The following is a 16,605-nucleotide window of genomic DNA, read 5'->3' as shown; positions in this document are numbered from 1 at the left end:
TGCACTTAAGGATACCCATGAGGGCACGTGGACTATTGGCTCTTTCTAGATTTCATACGTACGTAGCCCTCTGGATGGTGGGGTTATTGGATTTCGAAAAAATGTTAGTGATCGAACACCTAAATCATTTGAACGATAGAGTAAAATAGGAAGAGAATATAGAAAACCGATATATGATCGATGTGAAAGAAAAAAATATAGAGAAAAAATAGTGAATAAATATTGCTATTGTGTTTTAGTGTACATGAATTCTTCGACTCATTGAATCTTGCTGGAGTGCATCCCTTCCTAAACTTTTTTGGTGATGAACTTAATTTTGTTTATGAAGATTGTCTAAGTTAGTTAAGATAAATATTGGATAAAATTACTTTAACATAAGACGATCCAGTACACTACCAAAAAAAAATCAATTTGGACTAGTAATATTTTAATTTGTTATATATGGATTTCAATTTTTTACAACTCATAACAAAATATTATTGAATCAACTAAACTATACTTAAAATAAATCTTGAATAATTTAGATAGCCCTTTTTCATAATCAATTTCGATATGTCATAATATTTTTCCTTTATAAAATTTGTGTTCATAAATTTTGACTTAATTGCATTTTTGATCCCCAACTTTGTCCTTCTTGCGAAAATCGTCCTCCAACTAAAAAATTAGCAAAAACCATCCTCAACGTTTACACTCCGTTGCAAAACTGATCTGCCGTTACACTTCCGTCTGAAAACTAACGTTTTCTGGGTAAAAAAACAATAAAAAAACACATAAACTTCATCATCTTCATCTCTTTCTTCAAACATTCTTCACTATCTTCTTCATCAATATCAGAAAAACACAGAATAAGCAGAGAATTAAAAGCAGAAGAAAATTTCGCCTCATCTCCCCAACACCACGCCGCACAACACCACACCACCAGCCACCAAGCCTTTTCTCCCTACCCCCTTTTGTCCTAAAAAACCAAGCACAACCACCACCACCAAGCTACAACCAGAATCATAGTACATAGCTAAAACTACCAAAACTCCAACCAGAATCATAGTAGAGTTCCCAAACTCCCAAACCACCCACATAGCAAATCTCGAATTTGTTGAGCTCTCCTCAAATCTGACGACGTCATCGGGACGATGGCACCAGAACCACCGCCCACATGGACTCCCCCACACCCCACCCTCCATATCACACACCTTCATTTCAAAATCTCCAGATCGCACACCATTACCATCGTTTCAGAGGTCGATTTGGTGGCTAGTGGTGTTGGGGGTTTCGATCTGGTTTGCTTTATTGCTTCACAACCATTAGCATCGTCAAGCTATGGGTTGAAGGTTCGGTGGTGAGGGTTTTGGTGGTTTTGATCTGTCATTGTCCTTTTCATCTTCTTCCTTCTTTAGTGGATTCTGGGTTACTGGGTTGGGGTTTGGTGGTTGCAAATCTGAGTTTTTCAGAGAGGGAGGAATCATACGGGGAAGATGTTGAGGATGATGATTTGGGGTTGCGGGCTTTGGGGTTTCTGGGTTTTGGGTATAACAACAGTAAACATAATAACCATGTCATCACTTTTCTAGTTTTTAATCAAATTGAATTACTGGGTTTTGATTTGGAAGATCGATCTTGCTCTATTAAGTGCTAGTTTTCAATTTCCATTTCCCTTTTCATGCTTATGGCTTAGTAATCATACTTGACAATTAGGGTTGCTCTAAGGCAATGTTGAGCGTCATGGAAACTGGGGAAGTGGGTTTTGTTCGAATTGTTGTTTCTCGTGGCTCATGATTTCAATTACTTAATTCTTCTAGGTTATGCTTTATCCTCTATGCATCTGTCTCTCTGCTAATTCTTGGATTTTTTAAAATTAATGCTTATTTGGTGTCAACATGGATGCCTATGGATTTACTGTGTGACCTCAACACCTGCAAAGATACCATGAATATGCTAATCATACTCAGAAAACGTTAATTTTCAGACGGAAGTGTAACGGCAGACCAGTTTTGCAACAGAGTGTAAACTTTGAGGATAGTTTTTGCTAATTTTTTAGTTGGAGGACGATTTTCGCAGGAAGGGCAAAGTTGGGTGATCAAAAGAGCAATTATGTCTAAATCTTTTAAGTTTTAACATGAACATTATTTTCCTATGGACCAGAAATCGAAGCTATACCGTCCATTTATTGCTTGGTTCATGACACTTTCAAGTGGTAGAGGGACCATTGAATTCATTCCATGAGGTCCTTAATTACATTATGGAAGCAGATCAACATTGATATTTGATACTGATGGCTGTATAAATGGTCAACATGCTTGGCATTCCCTCTGTCTTGTAAACATGAATGAATGAAGATGACTTTGATTTCTTGAACTACGCAGTCTCTATTTTCAATTATACACTATACATATATGTGTATATATATAAAAGTTAGCCAAAGTTATTTGATTTAAACATCTAATCAAGAATGCTAATACATTACTATGTGCAGAAAGCTGCGGATAAAAGAATAGTGCGCATCACTGCGGCAGCCCAAATGATCGACACTTGTTTTCAAGTAAGTGTCATAAGGGAGGACCAAATGATTTAGTAGAGGAATATATCTCATCCCAATCAATGTTTGAGCGTATGCACGAAGGCTGAGACACAATAAGCAAAGTAAGGTTGGCCACGCACTCAAAGGTTTAACATAAGAACTTCCATACATATGCAGAGACAATCGTAATAGAACCCGAGCCTATAAATAAATGTGTGGTCGTTCATTTACATAAAATGTGATTTATTATAGCATTCCTTTCTAAAACTCAAAGATTTTCTTCTTGTTCTTTCATTGACTTGAGCGTCGGAGTGTCTTCATCAAATACATCTCACTCTCATTGTGTGGACCATCAGAACCACCATGCAATATCAAAGTCACTCTTCGTGGTGCTCCGCCATAGAGATCGAGAAGAACTTCTTAGTTTTACCCAGGTGCCGCAGAGAATATTTGACGTTGTCTGTGGGACGATCAAACAATTTTTTCACAAAACTAAAAAAATGGTTCAAATAGCAAAACAACATCAAGAAAGGGAGTAAACTACTCGAATAGCGAACTCTCTAAGAAATCAATCTTAAAGAGATCTATTGCAAAGAGAGCCAACTCTAAAGGCACCATTGGTAGAGAATTATAAAGATAAGTTGCCTCGTATATATTGAGAAAATGATACATTATTGGGAGAGATCCATACACGTATTCCAAATTTCAACACAAAATCAGCGCATAGAAAAATACATTACTCTGCTCTCCACACTCAGCAAGAGCGGATAAAAAAGTCAGAAGAGCTGGTACATAGACGAGCAAAGTCGTTGATCAATTTGGAGGAAGAAAGAAAAATTAATTCCTTCAGGTTTACTTGTGAATAGAAATTATTAGAAGTCTCACATAGGCTAGTGATATGACATAGATAACATGTTGCTGCAGATTGTTATTTTGTTTTCTATCTCTTGTAGCATCTATTTTGCAGGGTGTTGGTTTTAGTGGGTTTTATTTGAACTAGTTTCTTGTTTGTTCAGCAAGGAACTATCTTTTTTTCCTTTGTACTCTTGGTTTGGTTGTTTGTAGCGGAAGTACCTATTTGTACCGCATACATACATACATACATACATACATACATACATACATACATACATATATACTTCCTCCGTTCCTATTTAACTGTTCATTTTGAGTGGAGACACATATATTAAGGGTGTGATTAATTTTATTGATTTTTTAAAAAAAGTATGAATTATTTTTCTATTTTACCCTTTGAAGTATGTGTTATCTCTCCTCATTTATTATACTGACAAGGGCATTTGTTGTAAAAACATCATTTAATGCTCTCTTGAAATTCTAAGTAGACAGTTAAATAGTAACAAAAAAATTTCTTCAGAGTTGACAGTTAAATAGGAACGGAGAGAGTATATTATTTTGGCTTACCTAAAAGAAAAACCCTCAACTCTTAAGCTAACTTTTGAGTTGGGTTTGACATTCCAAATTTTAATAAAAATCACAAGTATATCACTTGTCTAGTAATTTGGTGTCAATTACAAATGCTAACGATTTCATGATAACTAGTGTTCTTTTTACCCGTGCGTTGCACGGGGAATATGTTTATTGTATTTGATACATCGATCATATTTTAAATTATAAAAAAATTTAAGATACTCAAAAATGTAAGAAAAATCTTAATGAAACAGATGATAAACACATATTAATCATGGAAAAAAAAAGAATGTGTCTATTGTATTTAATACATCGATCATATTTTAAATTATAAAAAATTTAACATACTAAGAATGTAAGAACAATTATAATAAAGCAGATGATAAACACATATTAATCATGGGAAAAAAAGAATGTGATAGTAGCACAAATTAGGGTTGTGAAAGATAAATCATAAAATATGACATCATTTTGTTTATTTGAAGTCATAAAATAGCAATATATCAGATTTTGTACAAAATTTACGAACCTTAAACCGACAAAAATAATTTTGCATAGATTTCAAATTAGCCAACATAGATTTGTTTTGGCAATAAATTTTAGGTGCAGAAATTTCTCCTCTCCATTTATAACCTAATGCATTCAGTTGGTATCCCATTTGATTTTATTTGAAATTTAACATAATATCAATCAATTAGTTTAGAATATAATGATTGTTTAAAAAAATATAGTGATACTTTTTATATAAAATAAAATCTCACGTTACATATACATAAAGAAATCTCTAAAGTTGAAAAGAAGATTTTAATATTTTATGAAAAAGTTTCTCATATTTAAAATTTTTAAATGAGCCAACATAGATTTGTTTTGGTAATAAATTTTTGGTGCAGAAATTTCTCCTCTCCATTTATAACTGAATGCATTCGGTTGGTATCTCATTTGATTTTATTTGTAATTTAACACAATATTAGAGTATAATGATTGTTTAAAAAAATATATAATGATACTTTTTATATAAAGCAATATGTCACGTTACATATGCATAAAAAAATCTCTAAAGTTAAAAAGAAGATTTTAAAATTTTTAGTGTAACACATGTCAAAATAGGAGAAGGATTTACTTATACATAAGTGGCAACACCTTGAAACATCATTACAACAAACATTGATCTTTGCATGCTCTTTTTTGCCACCATTTATCAAGAAGTGTGGTCCTTTAGAGCTGTATAGTAGCCACCAACTGTATTTAGAATAACACATTTTATACTATTCTTGGTGTAGAACTCATGCTCCATTTCTTGCAAATCCATCACATATCATCAATTATCGTCATGCTTCTTTGGTAGTTGGGAGCATCAATGTATTTCTTTTACTCTACAACATTGGGAATGATATTAAATTGTGCAAGATGATGCATCTGTTATAGAAAAAAAATGCAAAACCAAATTGCAAACCAAGCAAGAGCTTACATTGCACATGTGAGATGGACAAAATAGATTGATAGGAACAATGAAATAATGTTTAGGTAGTGGAAAACAATTGAATTACAAAAAGAAACGGTGAGCAGCAGACATGCAAGTCCATAAAACCCGGATAAGAGTTAATAATCTTTTTATACTAAGCAATCAGAATGTGTGAAGGCTATAATAAATTTCTTCCCTTACCTAAAATTGGGATGAGAAGTGATGTCCATAGAGCTCAGCAAAGTCCCTATCCTCATTATATGAACCAAGAACTGTTCATTCTGCCACCAATCTTATATCCTAACCCCATTTCACATCAGATCAAGAATTGCAGTAAAAAAATGGAGACGAAAAGTATAATGAACCACATGCTGGAAAAGTTACTTATTTGATCAGATTAATAATTCTAAGATCCAAAATCAACACAAATCAGTAGTTATAAATTTATCAGCAAGAAATGAGATAGCAAGAGCAAAGGCCATAAATTGGTGAATGAAAATAAGGAAATTTTATATGATTCATTCTCCTTATCCACATTCCCTTTCCATTCAGCTCATTAACTGTGTTAAGGCTTGCTTCCCACTAAGCAAAAGTTCAAGTATCAGTTATGAAGCCAAACTAAATGTAACTTATGAGTTATAAAGATGCAGCTATGAGTACAACTAATACCCATGGATGTGACAGGTATAAAGATGCAGTTCCCGGACCATAACCCCAAACATTCTTGAGCCAAATAGGAAACTGCCTGAAAATCAAATAGAATTAGACCTTTAGTTAAGCAAAATAAAAGAGACTATAGCTATGTCTAAAAGCGATTTACAATTGACAACAAAAAAAAAAGCTATTAATTAATAAGAAAAATAGCAAAATCTGGAATTGAAAGCAATCATATGAATAAGTATCTTACCTAAATCTCATTTCTTTATCTAGGATCCTGGGTCAAATTTGTTGGACGTCCCTTCTTCTGAAAGAGTTTCTCTGCCTTCATGATGCTGACATTGTAGATGAAGTTTTGACAGCCAAAACTGGAAGATAATGATGCAATTAAATAAACTTGCAATGGGAAGGATAAAAGCATGTAAGTCTTCTATCAATTGGCCGATTAAGAACATTCAGAATAAGGGTTGCATAAGAGAAAGCATCACAACATTAGTTTATTTAAGAGATATGGAAGCATCACAGAGACCACCAACAAATACTAAAGCATATATGAAATTAAACAGAACAATCACAAAATAGGGAACAATGAACAAATTAAGAGAAAATTAAAGGACATGGCTTTTAGGAATTGAATCAACACTACCAAATATAGTGCTCACTAATTCGGTCAATCAAATTCAGCAACAAAAAAACCTTTAGGAAGCGAAGCATAAACATTTATGTCAAACAATTACATAATTATTAACTTACTCAATTATCAACACCACATTAAGCAAGTTGCATACTCGAGTAATCTTCCTCATTTTTCCTCCATGTCAACCGGTTCACAGTAGAGACATGTAGGGGAGGAGATGACTGATGCAGTATTAATAAGGAGCAATTTAGGTAAATCTTAGATAATTAAGGCAAATCTTTTAAGATTTTAATATTTTATGAAAAAGTTTCTCAAATTTAAAATTAAATTTAAAAAATTGGTTTCAAGATTTGTTATGGAAATAAATTTTAGGTAAAAAAAAGTTTATTTTTAGAGTATTAATTAAATTTTATTTTATTTTTATTGAATTTTCGGATTTTTATTTAATTAAGGATTTTATGAGTTTTTATTGTGATTTGGTAGTTTTTATTAATTAATTTTTAAGGTATTTTTATTGAATTTTTAGTTTTTAATCTTTTAAAATTTTATGAATTTTTTTTTTTCAGATATTAATAATCTATTTAAATCATGATGAAATAAATTTAGTAAGGAGTAATCTAGGTAAATCTTAGATAATTAGGAAAAATCTTTTAAATCAAATCTAAAATTTAAAAAGCTACTAAATAAAGATAGATAAAAACTAAAAAAATCTAGAAATCACAATAAAAACTCATAAAATCTTGAATTAATTAAAAATCCGAAAATTCAATAAAAATACCATAAAAATTAACTAATACTCTAAAAATAAATAATAAGATAAATTAAGATAAAATCCTGAAATAAACAACATAAATCCTAATCAAATCTAAAATTTAAAAAGGTACTAAATAAATATAGATAAAAACTATCAAAATCTAGCAAATCACAATAAAAACTCATAAAATCTTGAATTAATTAAAAATCCGAAAATTCAATAAAAATACCATAAAAATTAATTAATACTCTAAAAATAAATCAAAAATAAATTAAGATAAAATCAAGAAATAAAAAACCTAAATTCTAATCAAATCTAAAATTTATAAATGTATTTTTTTATGCAAATTAACCTGAAAATGACATGTGGAATTTTTTTTTCTGAGAATTAACGTGAAAATGACACGTCACTAAATTTGCCTAATAGAAGTTCTTTTTTTCTAATATATATTGAAATAAAATTTAAAAATGTACTAAATAAATATAGATAAAAACTATCAAAATCTAACAAATCACAATAAAAACTCATAAAATCCGGAATTAATTAAAAATCTGAAAATTCAATAAAAATAACATAAAAATAATTAATACTCTAAAAATAAATAATAATATAAATTAAGATAAAATACAGAAATAAACAACATAAATCCTAATCAAATCTAAAATTTAAAAATGTACTAAATAAAAATAGATAAAAACTATCAAAATCTAGCAAATCACAATAAAAACTCATAAAATCCGGAATTAATTAAAAATCCGAAAATTCAATTAAAATACCATAAAAATTAATTAATACTCTAAAAATAAATCAAAAATAAATTAAGATAAAATCAAGAAATAAAAAACCTAAATCCTAATCAAATCTAAAATTTAAAAATGTATTTTTTTATTAAGGAGAAATAAGGTAAGGAAAAATCAGGGCACATGTGGCAAGTGGGGCCAAGGAGAAAGAGCTTACATGTAAAATATTAGGTGAGAATTAATCTGGGAGCGACACGTCACTAACTTGGCCTGTGAGAGCGACACGTCATGCTAGAAGTTGTTCTTTTCTAATATATATAGATAGATTATGTTTTCACCGAAAAATCTCAATCAAGTTCCAGGTTTTGATAGTCCGGTGAAATTTCTTTTGAAATAATTTTTTTATTTATTTATGAAAAGTCACCTTAGAAAAACACTTAATATTATTTCTATTTGTAATTCTGAATGATTAATCCTTAATTTTATCAAAATCCTTTGTCTAAAGATGTTTTTGTCGAAGGGGCTCGTATTTTTGATCCAAACTGGCTGAAAGCCCCAAAGCCCAAAGGGCAGTACAAAATAGCACAAGTCTTAGTGCCTGCTGACAGAGCAGGGCCTAACTATAGTTCTTTTTTTGAAATTAGGGCCTAACTATAGTTAAAGGAGTACATCTTAGTGTTTAGACTTTGTCTAAAAAAAAATGACCAAAAATAAAAGACTTTGTCTAAATTTTTGTTGTTGTCAAAGATGTATAGAATAAAACTCAAAAGGTTGTCAAACGACACTTACAACATGCGAGATTAAAATTCACAATACAGAGTGAAAGTTATAAACGATGAGTGTGAGTTAGGCCATTAGACCCAACCAGGGGAGGGGATGGACACTTGCCTACCCTTTAGGAAAGTTATATTATTCTTTTTGGTCCAAGTATAAGCCCATTTGAAATGCAATAATCCCAAGGTTTGTGCCATTTGAAAGAGTAGAGGCCCAACTCCTAAAGCACGACCAATGGAAAATGAACACATGCTATGAGCTCTATATAAAAAAATATCAGTGTTTATTCCAAAGTAATCGATATAAACATACTCATACGTTTTCCAATGCACTTAAAAAAGTTATTGTATATACTTGTAAATTTTCTGCTCTGGAAATATGCAGGAATTGCAGACAGTATACTTTCCAAATAGAAGAAGTGTAGCCTAATTTTTTCCTTGCTTGTCATTTTGATTATTCAGTACTACACCAAAAAATATGTTTTTGCCTGCTTTTGAAAAAAAATCAAAACAACAAAATAAAAAGAATTCTGATTATTTTCTTAAGTTATTTTGAGTAGCTTATGAAAAAATTAATTATGCTTAGTGAGAGAGAAATTAAATTATATTCTCGCGGTAACAATACTTAAATTTAAATTTACAATTTTATTCTTAAATAATTATTTGAAAAAATGATTCTTTGCAATTTTATGTCCTTTGATGAAATTTTATATGGAAAAAGAACTTTTATGGTTTTATATCCAAATACAATCACTTATTATATTTTTGTAAACAAAAAAATTCTTTAAATAAAATCAATTTTCTTTTTATTTTTAAAATTGAATTTTCTAAGTGAATTCAAACGGGTCCTATGCTTATATATAAACTACAACTATCCCTTTATACAATATTTCAACATATATAAAGTGGTTTTTAAGAAATGTTTAAGGCTTTCTTTTTCCAAGAAGTTTACAAACAACATAACACAACTGTCTCCGAGTGATAGTTCAAGTGGTAAGAGATAAAAAATACAGAGATCAATTCCTTAAGGATGCAATTTATCTTTCTGATATACAAAAAACACTATATGGACTGATATGGGCGGACCGAATGGGCTTATCACTATCATGTAACAAATGGGTCGGGCAACCCATGGTCCAGCCGGACCAAAACCCAAGCTATAAATAAAAGAGGACCGCCCAAGCGGCAGGGACCTATCATTTCACGCAATTTTATTCACTTTGCTTACTTTCGCTTGCTCTCTAAATTGGTTAGTCTTAGTCTGTGGTTCTATACCGGAACGTTGGCGCCCACCGTGGGGCCGAAGGATATTTTCCTAGGCTTCGTTTTCAACCGCAATGGTGACTCGATCCGGGGCGAACGGAGAAAGGAATCACGTTCAACAGAATGAAGTTCCTCCCGATATTCTTCAGCGGATCATGGATGATCTCAATGAACTTCGTCAACATAATCAACAGTTACAGAATCAACTCACTGATATCAATCAGACTCAGGGGTTACGAGAGGGCGATCGAAGAATGGCTGAGACGGTGGTGGACTTTCAACCTTTCACAGAGGAAATAGCGAACACCGCCGTTCCAGATAATTTGAAGACGCTAAAGCTTGATTCCTATTATGGGGATTCGGATCCAAAGGACCATTTAGTGTATTTTAACACAAAAATGGTTATTGTAGGCGCGTCAGATGCGCTAAAATGCAAAATGTTGCCGTCAACTTTCAAGAAGTCAGCGATGATTTGGTTCACAACGTTGCCTTCAAGATCAATTGTTAATTTCACGGAGTTGTCTACAAAGTTCTTGTCTCAATTTTCTACCAGTCGTGCACAGAAGGTGACTCCGGCGACATTATTCAATGTTCGCCAAGGATCAAATGAGACGTTGCAGTCTTATATGGGGCGTTTCAATCAGTTATCTGTTCATTTGGAGGATAAAATGCCGGAAATCTGCATTGCAGCTTTTGAATTGGGTTTGAGGCCTGGTGGCCTAAACAGCAATTTGAGTCGAAAACCCGTGGAGACGATGGCGCATTTACGCGAAAGGGTGCAGGGGTACATTAGGGAGGAGCAGAGCGATCAGATAAAGAATAACCGCCCAAACGCAGCAGTTACAGGTCAGAAACAGCAGTTGGAGTCGAAGAAGGGATGGACTGAACGTGGTAACTCAGGGTACAATAATCGCAACCGTTATGACGGTCGATTTGATAACCGTTCCAATTTTAAAAATCGTGTTCAGCCGTATGGAGCGCGTGGTTCTGGACATTCAAGGAACCAGAACGATCGTGCAATGCCTTTGGCGGTTAACCTTACCGAAGCTTTGCACACGTGTCTGGAGGCGAATGTAATTCGTTTTCCTCGACAACCAAAACCGCCAACAGGCCGTGTGGACAAAACAAAATGGTGTGAGTACCACAGGATTTCGGGACATAATACTGATGATTGCTTCACGTTAAGACGGGAGATAGAGGCTTTGATTAAAGCAGGCTGTGTGCAACAATTGTCCGGGCGAAACAATTCTGGAGCGGCAGAAACTTCAGTTAGGCGAGATGATGGAGGTAAAGAAATTGAAAATGAAGAACAAAAGAAGCAACAAGATGGAAAGGCAAAGGAACGAATCCATTCTATTTTTGGTGGATTTCGTGGTGGCGGAACAACTAATTCAGCTCGGAAGCGATACATGCATTCTATAAATGCAGTGTATTCCAATGATTGGGGAAGCTGGGCTATTAATCAACCTGATATTACTTTCACTGTACGCGATTTTGAAGGAGTTCAACCTCATGAAGATGACCCAATTGTGGTGATGTTACGAATTGCTGATTACGAGATTGAAAGAGTATTATTGGACCAAGGAAGTTCAGCTGACTTGATTTATGGTGATGCGTTTGAGAAGCTGGGGCTGACAGAGTCGGATTTGTTACCTTATGATGGAGCTTTGGTGGGATTTTCAGGAGAAAAGGTCTATGTTAGGGGATATGTGGAGCTGAACACAGTTTTTGACGAAGGGAAAAATGCGGAGTCATTTTCTATCAAATTTTTGGTAGTAAAATGTACTTCGCCATACAATGTGCTTATCGGAAGGCCCTCGTTGAACAGGTTGGGGGCGATCATCTCAACAAGGCATTTGACAGCTAAATATCCTTTAAGCAAGGGTGGAGTTGGAATTTTAAAGGCGGATCAGATGGTGGCTCGAAAGTGTTACTCAGAAAGCTTTAAGCAGTATGGTCATTTGGGAAAGAAGGCGGTAAAGGAGGGGCACAGAGTTTATGAAGTGGAAGTAGAAAAAGCTGAGGTTAGTTTGGATCCTCGGGATGGTTTTCTTGATCATAAGATGACATCAGAGGAGGAAACTAAAGCGATTGAGGTTGGAGAAAGAAGCTTGAAAGTTGGTGTCAACCTTACAGCAAGTCAAGAGGACAGATTGGTGAAGTTGTTGTCACAGAACATGGATCTATTCGCTTGGAGCGCCAAAGATTTGCCTGGAATTGACCCGGAGTTTATTTGTCACAAATTGGCACTTAACCCTGGGGCGAAACCAATTGTTCAGTTCAAGAGGAAGATGGGTGAGGAGAAAGCAGAGGCTATTAAAGTGGAAACTAATAAGTTACTAGAAGCAGGATTCATCAGAGAAGTTAAGTATCCCACTTGGTTGGCGAATGTAGTTATGGTGAAGAAAGCTAATGGGAAATGGCGGATGTGTACTGATTATACAGACTTAAATAAGCACTGTCCAAAAGATTCTTACCCTTTGCCAAACATTGACAAACTTGTTGATAGAGCATCTGGCTTTGGCATGCTTAGTTTAATGGATGCATATTCAGGATATCATCAGATTAGGATGTACCAACCTGATGAGGAAAAGACAACTTTCATGACAAACCAGGCGAATTATTGTTATCAAACAATGCCATTTGGGCTGAAGAATGCTGGCGCGACATATCAGAGATTGATGGATAAAGTGTTTGACAAGCAGGTGGGACGCAATATGGAGATATATGTTGATGACATGGTGGTCAAGTCAGAGGAAGTGTTGGGACATTGTTCAGATTTGCAGGAAGCTTTTGGTGAATTAAGGAAGTACAATATGAGACTCAATCCTGAGAAGTGTTCGTTCGGAATTCAGAGTGGGAAGTTTTTAGGTTTCATGATCACAAGGAGGGGAATTGAGGCGAATCCAGACAAATGTAAGGCGATACTGGAAATGCAGAGCCCAACTTCGGTGAAAGATGTGCAGAAGTTAACCGGGAGGATTGCAGCTTTGTCAAGGTTCTTACCGTGTTCTGGGAATAAATCTGCACCATTTTTTCAGTGTTTGCGGAAGAATAAAGCTTTTCAGTGGACTGAAGAATGTGAGAGCGCTTTCAAAAGTTTAAAACAACATTTATCCAGCCCTCCAGTCTTGTCTAAACCAGTACCAGGTATTTCATTGTCAATGTTTATTTCAATATCTGATAATGCTGTTAGTTCTGTTCTGTTGCAAGAACTTAAGGGAGATGTGAAGATTATATATTTTGTGAGCCATGCTCTTCAAGGGGCTGAGGTTCGTTATCAGAAAATTGAAAAAGCAGCATTAGCTTTAATCATATCTGCTAGAAAGTTAAGACCTTATTTTCAAGGCTTTCCTGTGGTAGTCAAAACTGACTTGCCTCTTCGCCAAGTCTTACAAAAGCCTGATCTGGCTGGAAGAATGGTATCTTGGGCTGTTGAATTATCAGAGTTTGGCATTACTTTTGAGAAAATAGGGGCGATTAAGGCACAGGTGCTAGTAGATTTTGTCAATGAGATGTATCATGAGGATAATAATGAAGCAAAAGAATGGAGCTTGTCGGTGGATGGATCATCAAATGTTAAGGGCAATGGTGCTGGCATAATCTTAGAGGGACCAGGGGGCGTAACGATTGAGCAGTCGCTCAAGTTTGATTTTAAAGCAAGTAATAATCAGGCAGAGTATGAAGCTATCATTGCAGGTTTAAAGCTGACGATAGAAATGGGAGTCAAGAGTATTACAATCAAGACAGTTTCCCAGATAGTGTCAAGACAGATTCAGGGTGAGTATCAGGCGAAGGATGCACAGTTGGCAAAGTACCTAGTCAAAGCACAGGTCTTGATAACGCAAATTGGCGAAGTGAAAATAAATCATGTGCCAAGGGATGAGAACACCAGAGCTGATATTTTATCAAAATTGGCAAGTACTAAGAAGCCGGGTAATAATAAGTCCGTTATACAAGAAGTTTTGAATAGCCCAAGTATTGAAGCTGATGAAATTATGGCAGTACCAGCAATTGCAGGTTTGGATTGGATGGGGCGAGTGAAGAAATGCTTGGAGGTAGAAGGGGCGGAGCTAGCCATGTTTACAAAGGATCAGATTCGAGAGGCAAGTCATTACACTCTCCTTGGTGATCAATTGTACAGAAGAGGAGTTGGAGTGCCTCTTTTAAGATGTGTTTCAAAAGAGGATGCAGAGCGAATCATGTTTGAGGTTCATGAGGGGGTTTGTGCAAGTCATATTGGTGGCAGATCGTTGGCAGCTAAAGTTTTAAGGGCAGGATTTTACTGGCCGACATTAAGATCAGACTGTATGGATTATGTGAAAAAATGTAACAAATGTCAGATTTATGCAGACTTACACAGAGCACCGCCTGAAGAGTTGAGTTCGATGAGTTTGTCATGGCCATTCGCGATGTGGGGCGTGGATATATTGGGACCTTTTACACCAGCGGGGTCGCAGGTCCGATATGTTTTAGTGGCGGTTGACTATTTTACCAAGTGGATTGAGGCGGAGTCGATGGCAAGAATCATGGCAGAGAAGGTTAAAAGGTTTTACTGGAGGAAATTGATTTGCAGGTTTGGCGTGCCAGCTACTATAGTTTCGGATAATGGAACTCAGTTTACTAGCAGGAGTGTGAAGAGTTTCTGTTCAGAATTGGGCATTGAGTTGCGATTTGCTTCAGTAGAGCACCCACAGTCTAATGGGCAGGTAGAATCTGCTAACAAGGTGGTTCTAAATGGTATAAAGAAGCGATTGGGCGAAGCAAAGGGATTGTGGGCCGATGAATTACTAACTGTAATCTGGGCGTATAACACCACTCCTCAGTCTACTACGGGCGAAACACCTTTAAAGTTGGCTTATGGAGTGGATGCGATGATTCCAGCAGAGATTCAGGATGTGACTTTTAGGGTGGCTACATACAGTGAAGATCAGAACGATGCTAATAGGTTGGTGGACATAAATTTGGCGGAAGAAACTCAAGCAGCAGTTCGTCTAAGACAGGCATTGGTGAAACAGAGGTCAGAAAGGCGATATAATTCAAGGGTAGTTCCAAGGCAAATGAAGGTTGGCGATTTGGTATTACGCAGAAAGGCTAAGGGACCGGATGATTCAAAGCTATCACCAAACTGGGAAGGACCATACAGAATTTTAAGGGAATTAGGCCAAGGGGCGTATCATTTGGAGGAATTGTCAGGGCGAAGAATTCCAAGAGCTTGGAATGCGCAACATCTCCGTTACTACTACAGTTGATCAGCTAGTTATCAGTTTGTGTGTTTGTTTGTTAGTTTGCTGGGTTTGCAGTTTGTGTATTGTTATTAGTGTGTTTGGTTTGTGTGTTCGTTGTCGTTTCAGATTATGTTTCTCCATGTTGTTCAGACTATGTTTTGTTGTAAGACTTAGTATGGTGCACTCTTTTCTCTACCCCAGGCGGGAGAGTTTTTAACGAGGCACTACACATTAATGAATAACAGGTATGCACTCTTTTCTCTACCCCAGGCGGGAGAGTTTTTAACGAGGCATAACCTTTTTTAAAAATGTTCCAATGCGTGACATTTCAGTTTATTTTGTTTTCTTGATTGAAAACTTGTCAACTTAGGTCTATCAATTGGGCGACGTCAGACAATTGAGAAAGAGTAAGTCTCTCATAGCTAGAGCATTTGACCATGAATTCATAAGCACAGCCTTAAATTGGATTAAGCTTGTCCAAATTAAGCACAAGTCTCCACGCGAGCAACCAATTGAATCAAATGTGTGTTCTGATTCAATAAATAATTGACTAAGTTCAAATGAAAATTTGACTAAGTTACATACAAAAGCCTTATGATTCAAAGAATAGTTGACGGAAATTCTACTGAGAATTCCCCACTGAAAAGTTCAAACTTTGTTTAGACAATCAGTTGTTACAACACAATAACAATTACGGCGAATCATTTGGCAAATAACTTATCGGTTGAAAGGTTAGTAAAGCACAGTATCATTAATTATATTGATTGATTGCATAATATAGTTGTTATTAAATGGATTATGTTATTGAAATAGAAGGAATAAGTTAGTAATTTTTATGTTAAGATTAAGATTTGATGTCTTCATAGAGTATGGATAGGAATGGAAATATATTAAGTGTAGAAATTAAGAAAGAGTTTTTAAGTGTGGAAGTTATTTAAGTAAGACGCAGAGTCATTAAAATTATGCAATTTGCAGACAATAGTATACAGAAAACATATATCACATTAATAGAACTTAGTAAACATTACATAATACTTTAAGATAGACTGTGGAGCTAATCGCTCAACACTTACAAGTACAAAGACAAAACATAAGCGAGTTTAAACTAACTTAGGAACAAAAGAAAATTAAAGGATGGATTAAGCATA

This window comes from Lotus japonicus, chromosome 2 (assembly GCF_012489685.1).
Source record: "Lotus japonicus ecotype B-129 chromosome 2, LjGifu_v1.2".
NCBI lineage: Eukaryota > Viridiplantae > Streptophyta > Magnoliopsida > Fabales > Fabaceae > Lotus > Lotus japonicus.
Note: the sequence above shows the minus strand (reverse complement) of the source record.